The sequence below is a fragment of the Lepus europaeus genome, unplaced genomic scaffold, assembly GCF_033115175.1.
Source record: "Lepus europaeus isolate LE1 unplaced genomic scaffold, mLepTim1.pri SCAFFOLD_3_1, whole genome shotgun sequence".
Lineage (NCBI taxonomy): Eukaryota > Metazoa > Chordata > Mammalia > Lagomorpha > Leporidae > Lepus > Lepus europaeus.
The window spans coordinates 1,595,683-1,604,572 of NW_026909276.1; the positions used below are offsets into that span (position 1 = coordinate 1,595,683).

The window sequence follows — 8,890 nt, forward strand, 5'->3', positions numbered from 1 at the left end:
AGACACAAGAAGAGAGATGCTCATAAACTTGATATTCACTGTGGATTTCATACCGAAAGCATGTTCTCCAGGGAATAGGCAGTTATACAAACACTCCAAAGACACTGCACTAATCTGTCACATATTTATAGGGTATTGAAAATCTCACATCAAGTATCTCCACTGTAATAAAACTTCAGAAAATGTTAACTTAATGAGACATTACTGTCAATATTAAGGCAATTTTCAGTGTGAACCAAGTTTTGTAACGTGGTGGAGGATGAAGACCTGGAAAGTAGAAATTCCTGTCATTTTAGTACTTGTCTAAGAAAAATGCTATCTTTCAACAGTTCCATGAGCCTTATCCTTGCATTGAAATGATTTGTATATTCCATGATAACAACATTACTAAAGATGTGCAGTACCCTTAGTGCATTGATCTGCAAATATGCAGACCTTAGCAGAAAGGTGTGTGACTTGTTTATAGGCTTCCTGTGGTGTTGGCCCATGTCAGGATGAGTCACCACATCATTGCAATCTACCCCTGTTATGAAAGGATAAGACTGTAAGTAATATAGCAGGAAGGGTGATTGGGCATCAGCATAGGACACTTCTATCCTAAGCCAATATGCCTAAGGCATTTACCCCAATAGGGAAATTGGAAAGGAGCAGTGGGAAGCTTTCAATAGGTGAAGACACAAGAGGCCTTGGGATTGACAACTAAAATAGGGGAGCACAAGAAGACTAATAGGTGAAAGATCCATGGTACTGAAATTTCTGGAAGGAATAACATTCAATAAAACACCCTTAGAAGGGTGAAAAATCCTCCAAGAACAAATTAAACAAAAACCTCAAGTCAGCCCCAAGAAAATATATTTTGTCTGTGCTTTTCACTGCAGTCCTGATTTGCAATACTGTGCAGGATATAGATATCCTCTGTTTCAGCTTCTTGCTTATTGTTTCTGTTGTCTTCAGCCTACTGCAACAGATATTTCTTCATGTATTTCAGATCAGATAAAACATACAAAAAGAAGAGGAATGATTTTGTTTTAGGTTTATTTTATTTATTTAAAACAGTTACAGAGAGAGGTAGAGACAGAGAGAGAGGTCTTCCATCCACTTGTTCACACCTCAAATTACCACAACAGCCAGAGCTGTGCTGACCTGAAGCCAGGAGCTTCCTCTGGGTCTCCCACGTGGATGTAGGGGCCCAAGAACTTGGGCCATCTTCTACTGCTATCCCAGCCACAGTAGAGAGCTGGATCAGAAGAGGAGCAGCCGGGACTAGAACTGGCACCCAAATGGGATGCCGGTGCTTCAAGGTCAGGGCTTTAATCTGCTGTGTCACAGTGCTGGCCACAATTCTTTTTTTTAGTTTATTTTTTTAATAAATATAAATTTTCAAAGTACAACTTGTGGATTATAGTGGCTACCCCCCATAACATCCCTCCCACCCACAACCATCCCATTTCCCACTCCCTCTCCCATCCCATTCTTCATCATGACTCATTTTCAATTAACTTTATATATAGAAGATCAACTTAGTATATACTAAGTAAAGATTTCAACATACTGCACCTACAAAGACACACAAAGTATAGGATGCTGTTTCAGTAGTAGTTTTACCATTAATTTGCATAGAACAAAACATTAAGGGCAGAGGTCCTACATGGGGAGCAGGTGCACAGTGACTCCCATGGTTGATTTAACAATTGACATTCTTATTTATGGTGTCAGTAATCACCAGAGGCTCTTGTCATGAGCTGCCAAGGCTATGGAAGCCTCTTGAGTTCACCAACTCTAATCTTATTTAGACAAGGCCATAGTCAAAGCGGAAGTACGCTCCTCCCTTCAGAGAAAGGTACTGCCTTCTTTGATGGCCTGTTTTTTCTGCTGGGATCTCACAGAGATATTTCATTTAGGTCACTTTTTTTTTTGCCACAGTGTCTTGGCTTTCCATGCCTGTGAAACTCTCATGGGCTTTTTAGTCAGATCTGAATGCCTTAATGGCTGATTCTGAGGCCAGAGTGCTGTTTAGGGCTTTTGCCATTCTATGAGTCTTCTATGTATCCTGCTTCCCATATAGGATCATTCTCTCATTTTTAATTCTTTTTTTTTTTTGACAGGCAGAGTGGACAGTGAGAGAGAGAGAGACAGAGAGAAAGGTCTTCCTTTTCCATTGGTTCACCCTCCAATGGCCACCACGCTGTGACCGGCACACTGTGCTGATCCAAAGCCAGGAGCCAGGTGCTTATCCTGGTCTCCCATGCGGGTGCAGGGCCCAAGCACTTGGGCCATCCTCCACTGCACTCCCGGGCCACAGCAGAGAGCTGGCCTGGAAGAGGGGCAACCGGGACAGAATCCGACGCCCTGACTGGGACTAGAACCCGGTGTGCCAGCGCTGCTAGGTGGAGGATAAGCCTGTTGAGCCACGGTGCTGGCCTCTCTCCTTTTTAATTCTATCAATTATTTGCAGACACTGGTCTTATTTATGTAATCCCTTTGACAATTAATCCTAACTTTTTGATCAATTATGAACTTAAACTGATCACTTTAACAAGTAAGATAGCATTGGTACATGCCACCTTGATGGGATTGAATTGGAATCCCCTGGCACATTTCTAGCTCTACCAATAGGGATATGTCTGAGTGAGCATGCGCCAAACTGTACATCTCCTCTTTCTCTTATTCCAACTCTTATATTTAACAGGGATCACTTTTCAGTTAAATTTAAGCATGTAAGAATAATTGTGTGTTAATTACAGAGTTCAACCAATAGTATTAAGTAGAGGGAAAAAATACTAAAAGGAATAAAATAGTAAGTTGTTCCTCGACAGTCAGGACAAGGGCTGTTCAATTCATTGCTTCTCATAGTGTCAGTTTCACTTCTACAGGGTCCGTTTTAGGTTCTCAATTATTTGTCACTGATCAGGGAGAACATGTGATATTTGTCCCTTTGGGACTGGCTTATTTCACTTAGCATGATGTTTTCCAGATTCCTCCATTTTGTTGCAAATGACCAGATTTCATTTTTTTTACTGTTGTATAATATACTATAGAGTACATATCCCATAATCTCTTTCTCCAGTCTTCTGTTGATGGGCATTTAGGTTGATTCCATGTCTTAGCTATTGTGAATTGAGATGCAATAAACATTGAGGTGCAGACAGCTCTTTTATTTGCCAATTTAATTTCCTTTGTGTAAATTACAAGGAATGGAATGGTTGGGTTGTATGGTAGGACAATATCTAGATTTCTGAGGTATCTCCAAACTGTCTTTCATAGTGGCTTTACCAGTTTGCATTCCCACCAACAGTTGGTTAGTGTCCCCTTTTCCCCACATCGTCGCCAGCATCTATTGTTGGTAGATTTCTGAATGTAAGCCATTCTAACCGGGGTGAGGTGAAAACTCATTGTGGTTTTGATTTGCATTTCCCTGATTGCTAGTGATCCTGAACATTTTTTCATGTGTCTGTTTGGCCTCGATTCTTTACTCTTGAATTTGTTCCATAAGGGTACATTTCTCACATCCCTGGAAGCCTTTACCTCATATTTCATTTGTTATAATCAGTCACAGGTTTTTGAAATTTAAATAATTTAAATAAGTGTGAGATTGTCAAGGTGGTCTCACAACAATCAGAATGTGGTGAACCAGAGCACAACATTATCAAACTGGCAGCCTATTGGAAACAAGCAATGCAATAAATTATCATTGGTTAGTCAACTAGTTCGAGTATCTCAGTGAGTTAGCAGAATAGAGAATTGTTTATTTCTCAAAAGGGACCATAAAAGAGTGTGATTTTTTTCTTAATAAGAGATAGGAATGGAATTAAGATTTTGTGGGATCTTTAATATCACTCCGTGAGGAAAACCCTGTGTTATATATTTTGGTGAAATGATTGTCTTACCAAAGTTAAATATCAATTGCAACTCAATTTGATGTTGACATAGCAACTATATTTAAATAAATAAAGCTGATATTTCTAATGATTTTGTCTAAAGATCATTCTGTCTTTGCTAGGAGAAGTGAGACTAACCAGAGTATTTGTGATGGCTGAGAAATTGGCTTAAGGGATGGGAGCCTGGTGGGGTCCCAGAGGGAGACAGGAAGGCCTTGAGATCCTTGGATCTATCATGTGGTAAGGGTGCCCAGCCATTTTCCCCCCATTCCTCCTCAGCAACAGCAGCTGGAATCAGGTTCAGAGTTAGCCTGCTTCTGAATGTACCATAACTGCCTCCAAGGATTCCTATTCTTTGTTCCTTGGACCTTCAACTTCTCTTGGGCATTTCCATCTGTCTGAGGGCTGAATGCTACCCACTTTTTGCCATATACCTCATTAGTTTCACTTTGTCCTGTTCTATTTCTCCTTTCTCTCCTACCTGTGACCCCTTGTCACTCCAGTCCTCCAGGCTACCCCCTTGTTTCCAACAGGAATGTTTGGTACCACCAGCAAGTCCAGATGACTAGGAGTAGAGGGAGATACAGAAAGGAATGAGAGTTCAGGGCAGGACTCAGGTGGTTTTCATGAAAATCCCACTCTGATCTTTTAAATACAGAGGGTTGGAATTATTTTTAATGTGTGCTTTGGGGGAGATGGCAGATGTTAGTAAAAGGGTACGGGAATGGAAAGTGTAGATGAGTTAACTCATGCAATTCCAAGGGTCTGTTCCCTGAGCCGTTTTTTTTTTTTTTAAGATTTTATTTATTTATTTGAGAGGTAGAGTTACAGTTAGAGGGAGAGACAGAAAGGTCTTCCTTTCATTGGTTCACTCCCCAAATGGCTGCAGTGGCTGGAGCTGCACCGATCCGAAGCCAGCAGCCAGGTGCTTCTTCCCAGTCTCCCATGTGGGTGCAAGGCCCAAGCACTTGGGCCATCTTCTACTGCTTTCCCAGGCCATAGCAGAGAACAGGATTGGAAGAGGAACAGCCAGGACTAGAACTGGTGCCATATGGGATGCTGGTGCCACAGGTGGAGAATTAACCTACTGCGCCATGGCACTGGCCCCTCCCTGAGGCTTTTCACATGTGGAGTTCAGTGCATTGTGAGGCTTGCCCAATTCAAAGGTGAAACATATCCCAAATTAAGAGTGGAGGTTTAGCTCCCACTTGTGGCAGAAATCTTGGAGTCAAGGGCCCTTTTTTCCTTTTCTCCAGGTAACCCACACACTGACCCAAAATATTAAATACCAAGATCCTCTAACTTGTTTGGATTGGCTGAAGAAGACATATAGCCAGTTATGGTCCATATTTTCAAAATGGAATGCATGGTTTTTATACACTTGTAAATGGTCAAATGACAATTTGACCAATTTGTTTTCTAATCAAAGGGCATTGTTTGGATTTCTCGTTATGGCACAAGAGTCAATACAAAAATAATACCAGCTGGGGATGGCATTGTGGTAAAACAGCTAAAGCTGTGGCATGCAACACTGGCATACTATGTGGACACAAATTCCTATCCTAGCTGCTCCACTTTAAATCCAACTTCCCACTAGGCCTAGGAAAAGCATCTGGAGATGGTGCAAGTGTTTGGGCCTCTGCCATCCACATGAGAAACCTAGGAAGAAGCTCCTGGCTCCTGGCTTTAGCCTGGCCCAACCCTGTTGTTGCAGCCATCTAGGGAGTGAACCAGCATATAGAATGTCTCTCCCTTTCTTTAAAATAATAAAATAAACCTTTAAAAAATAATGACAGCTTACAATGTTCATACAGCAGTAGCAACACAACACCACACCATTACCATCTTCTTGACCTTCCTCTGCCTCAGATTGATCATCACCACCACTCTCAACACTGCAAATTCAGTTACTGCTGTCCACCCTGTACAGAGGCATACTTCTTTCACAGTTGCGTTAACCATGTTAAATCTTGTGTAATAGCAGCCATATTTCCTATCTTCAGCAAGCCCAGCTCAGATATGCGCTGCTCTAGCTGCTACCATTAAAGCACACAGTCATCAGTATTGGTATCACCCACAACAGCAGCCGGATCTTGAAACAGATAGACTTATTGAATATCCAGCCTTTGGTCTTGCCTAGTCAGTAGTAGGTCCAAGAGATGGAATGAGAGTAGCACTCAAAGAATGCTGTGCCTTCCAGAATTTGATCTCTTAAAGAAGAGGCTCATGGGAATGCAAGATGTGTTTTTTTTAAACATGATAATGTGATCTTGACCCTTGACATATTCCAGCTTCCACATATTGACTATTTTGTAGAAATATGTGTTGCACAGAATTGACACAGAGTGAACCACATGAAATTTTTATAATTATCTCTCCTCTATCATTCAGCTCATATCATGTTAAAGTTTTGTTCACAAGGTTTTATAAGGTTTGAAATATCTCCTTTGAGCTGACAATTTACATCAAGACATTAAGAATGTGACTCCTGGCCGGCGCCGTGGCTTAACAGGCTAATCCTCCACCTTGCGGTGCCAGCACACCGGTTCTAGTCCCAGTCGGGGCACCGGATTCTATACCGGTTGCCCCTCTTCCAGGCCAGCTCTCTGCTATGGCCCGGGAAGGCAGTGGAGGATGGCCCAAGTCCTTGGGCCCTGCACCCACATGGGAGACCAGGAGAAGCACCTGGCTCCTCTCCTGGCTTTGGATCAGCACGATGTGCAGGCCACCGCGGCCATTGGAGGGTGAACCAACAGCAAAAAAGAAGACCTTTCTCTCTGTCTTGCTCTCTCACTATCCACTCTGCCTGTCAAAAAAAAAAAAAAGAATGTGACTCCTTCTGAATAGCAACTGTGTTCAAAAGATTTTCTATTCTGCATTGGCCAGAGTGGAATAATCAAATGAATCTCAGTAAGATTTAGGAAGTTAACTACATAAATTATGCTCCAGAAATCCTGATATTCTGCTGTTAGTCCTATGGACATCTGGTCCATCAGATGTATCTTAGCAGAATTATTGGGATAAAGAATATTGTTTCAGGGGAGTCCCTCAGCAGTTGGATTTGACCATAGACCTATTGAGTACACTGTCTTTGGAAGCAATGCTAACAGCTTAAGGCCCTTTTGAAGGCATCCTCCACATCTCACAGTCATCTATTCCTATTCTCTATACTCTGTAGCAGTTAAAGGCAGGATTTTAGTGTTTGATCCATCTAAAAGAACATCCACTAAGGATGCCTTAGCCCACCCCTACCTAAATGAATGGTGACTATGCTACTGTGTGTGTATGTGTGTAAATGTAACTTTTCCACCTCTACTGGAGTTTACACCAGTGCTATTGAGCCCATCACTAATCCCCAATTTGATGATATTTATGAGAGGAACATCAGTTCTGTAAGGCAGGTTAAAAATTACTAACCAGCTCCTTTTGTAACAGAAGAGTGCCTCTTTACATCAACTCTGTCTGTAACTTTATGAACATTGCTAGTTTCACTGTGCTAAACCCTCTGCCATGTCCCCATGTCCTCTGGTATGGGAGTAACTATAGGGTAAATGTACTACTTAAGGTGTGATGCAGCTCATGGCTGCTGTCTGCTATTTGCAGTTCTGGAGGGTAATCATGTATGGTCTGTAATTTAGTTAATTCAGTTTAAAATTAACAACCACTGCTTTCATGATATGAATCATATTTAGAAATGTTACTAGACTTTTAATCCTTTAAAATCATTGTGCTTTTAGAAGAAAAATATTTCATCCAGAGTTACACCCATTTTGCAAATTTGGTGCAGCTGTTAAGATGTATCTCAAAAACCTTACAGAAAAACCTTACAGAAAGAAATAGAAGAGGATACCAAAAAATGGAGAAATCTTCCATGCTCATGGATCGGAAGAATCAATATCATCAAAATGTCTATTCTCCCAAAAGCAATTTATACATTCAATGTAATACCCATCAAGATCCCGAAGACCTTCTTCTCAGATCTGGAAAAAATGATGCTGAAATTCATATGGAGACACAGAAGACCTCGAATAGCCAAAGCAATCCTGTACAACAAAAACAAAGCCGGAGGCATCACAATACCTGATTTTAGGACATACTACAGGGCAGTTGTTATCAAAACAGCATGGTACTGGTACAGAAACAGATGGATAGACCAATGGAACAGAATAGAGACACCAGAAATCAATCCAAACATCTACAGCCAACTTATATTTGACCAAAGATCCAAATCTAATCCCTGGAATAAGGACAGTCTATTCAATAAATGGTGCTGGGAAAATTGGATTTCCACATGCAGAAGCTTGAAGCAAGACCCATACCTATCACCTTACACAAAAATTCACTCAACATGGATTAAAGACTTAAATCTACGACCCGAAACCATCAAATTATTAGAGAGCATTGGAGAAACCCTGCAAGATATAGGCACAGGCAAAGACTTCCTGGAAAATACTCCAGCAGCACAGGCAGTCAAAACCAAAATTAACATTTGGGATTGCATCAAATTGAGAAGTTTCTGTACTTCAAAAGAAACAGTCAGGAAAGTGAAGAGGCAACCAACAGAATGGGAAAAAATATTCGCACACTATACTACAGATAAAGGATTGATAACCAGAATCTACAAAGAAATCAAGAAAATCCACAACAACAAAACAAACAACCCACTTAAGAGATGGGCCAAGGACCTCAATAGACATTTTTCAAAAGAGGAAATCCAAATGGCCAACAGACACATGAAAAAATGTTGAAGATCACTAGCAATCAGAGAAATGCAAATCAAAACCACAATGAGGTTCCATCTCACCCCGGTCAGAATGGCTCACATTCAGAAATCTACCAACAACAGATGCTGGAGAGGATGTGGGGAAAAAGGGACACTATCCCACTGTTGGTGGGAATGCAAACTGGTTAAGCCACTATGGAAGTCTGTCTGGAGATTCCTCAGAAACCTGAACATAACCCTACCATACAACCCAGCCATCCCACTCCTTGGAATTTACCCAAAGGAAATT

General features: G+C 41.3%; 1 pseudogene; it reads left to right on the forward strand.

Annotated features, from left to right (window-relative positions):
- The first annotated feature begins 494 nt into the window (after positions 1-494).
- Positions 495-7,346, forward strand: LOC133755078 (serine/threonine-protein kinase NLK-like; annotated as a pseudogene).
- Positions 7,347-8,890: the final 1,544 nt, after the last annotated feature.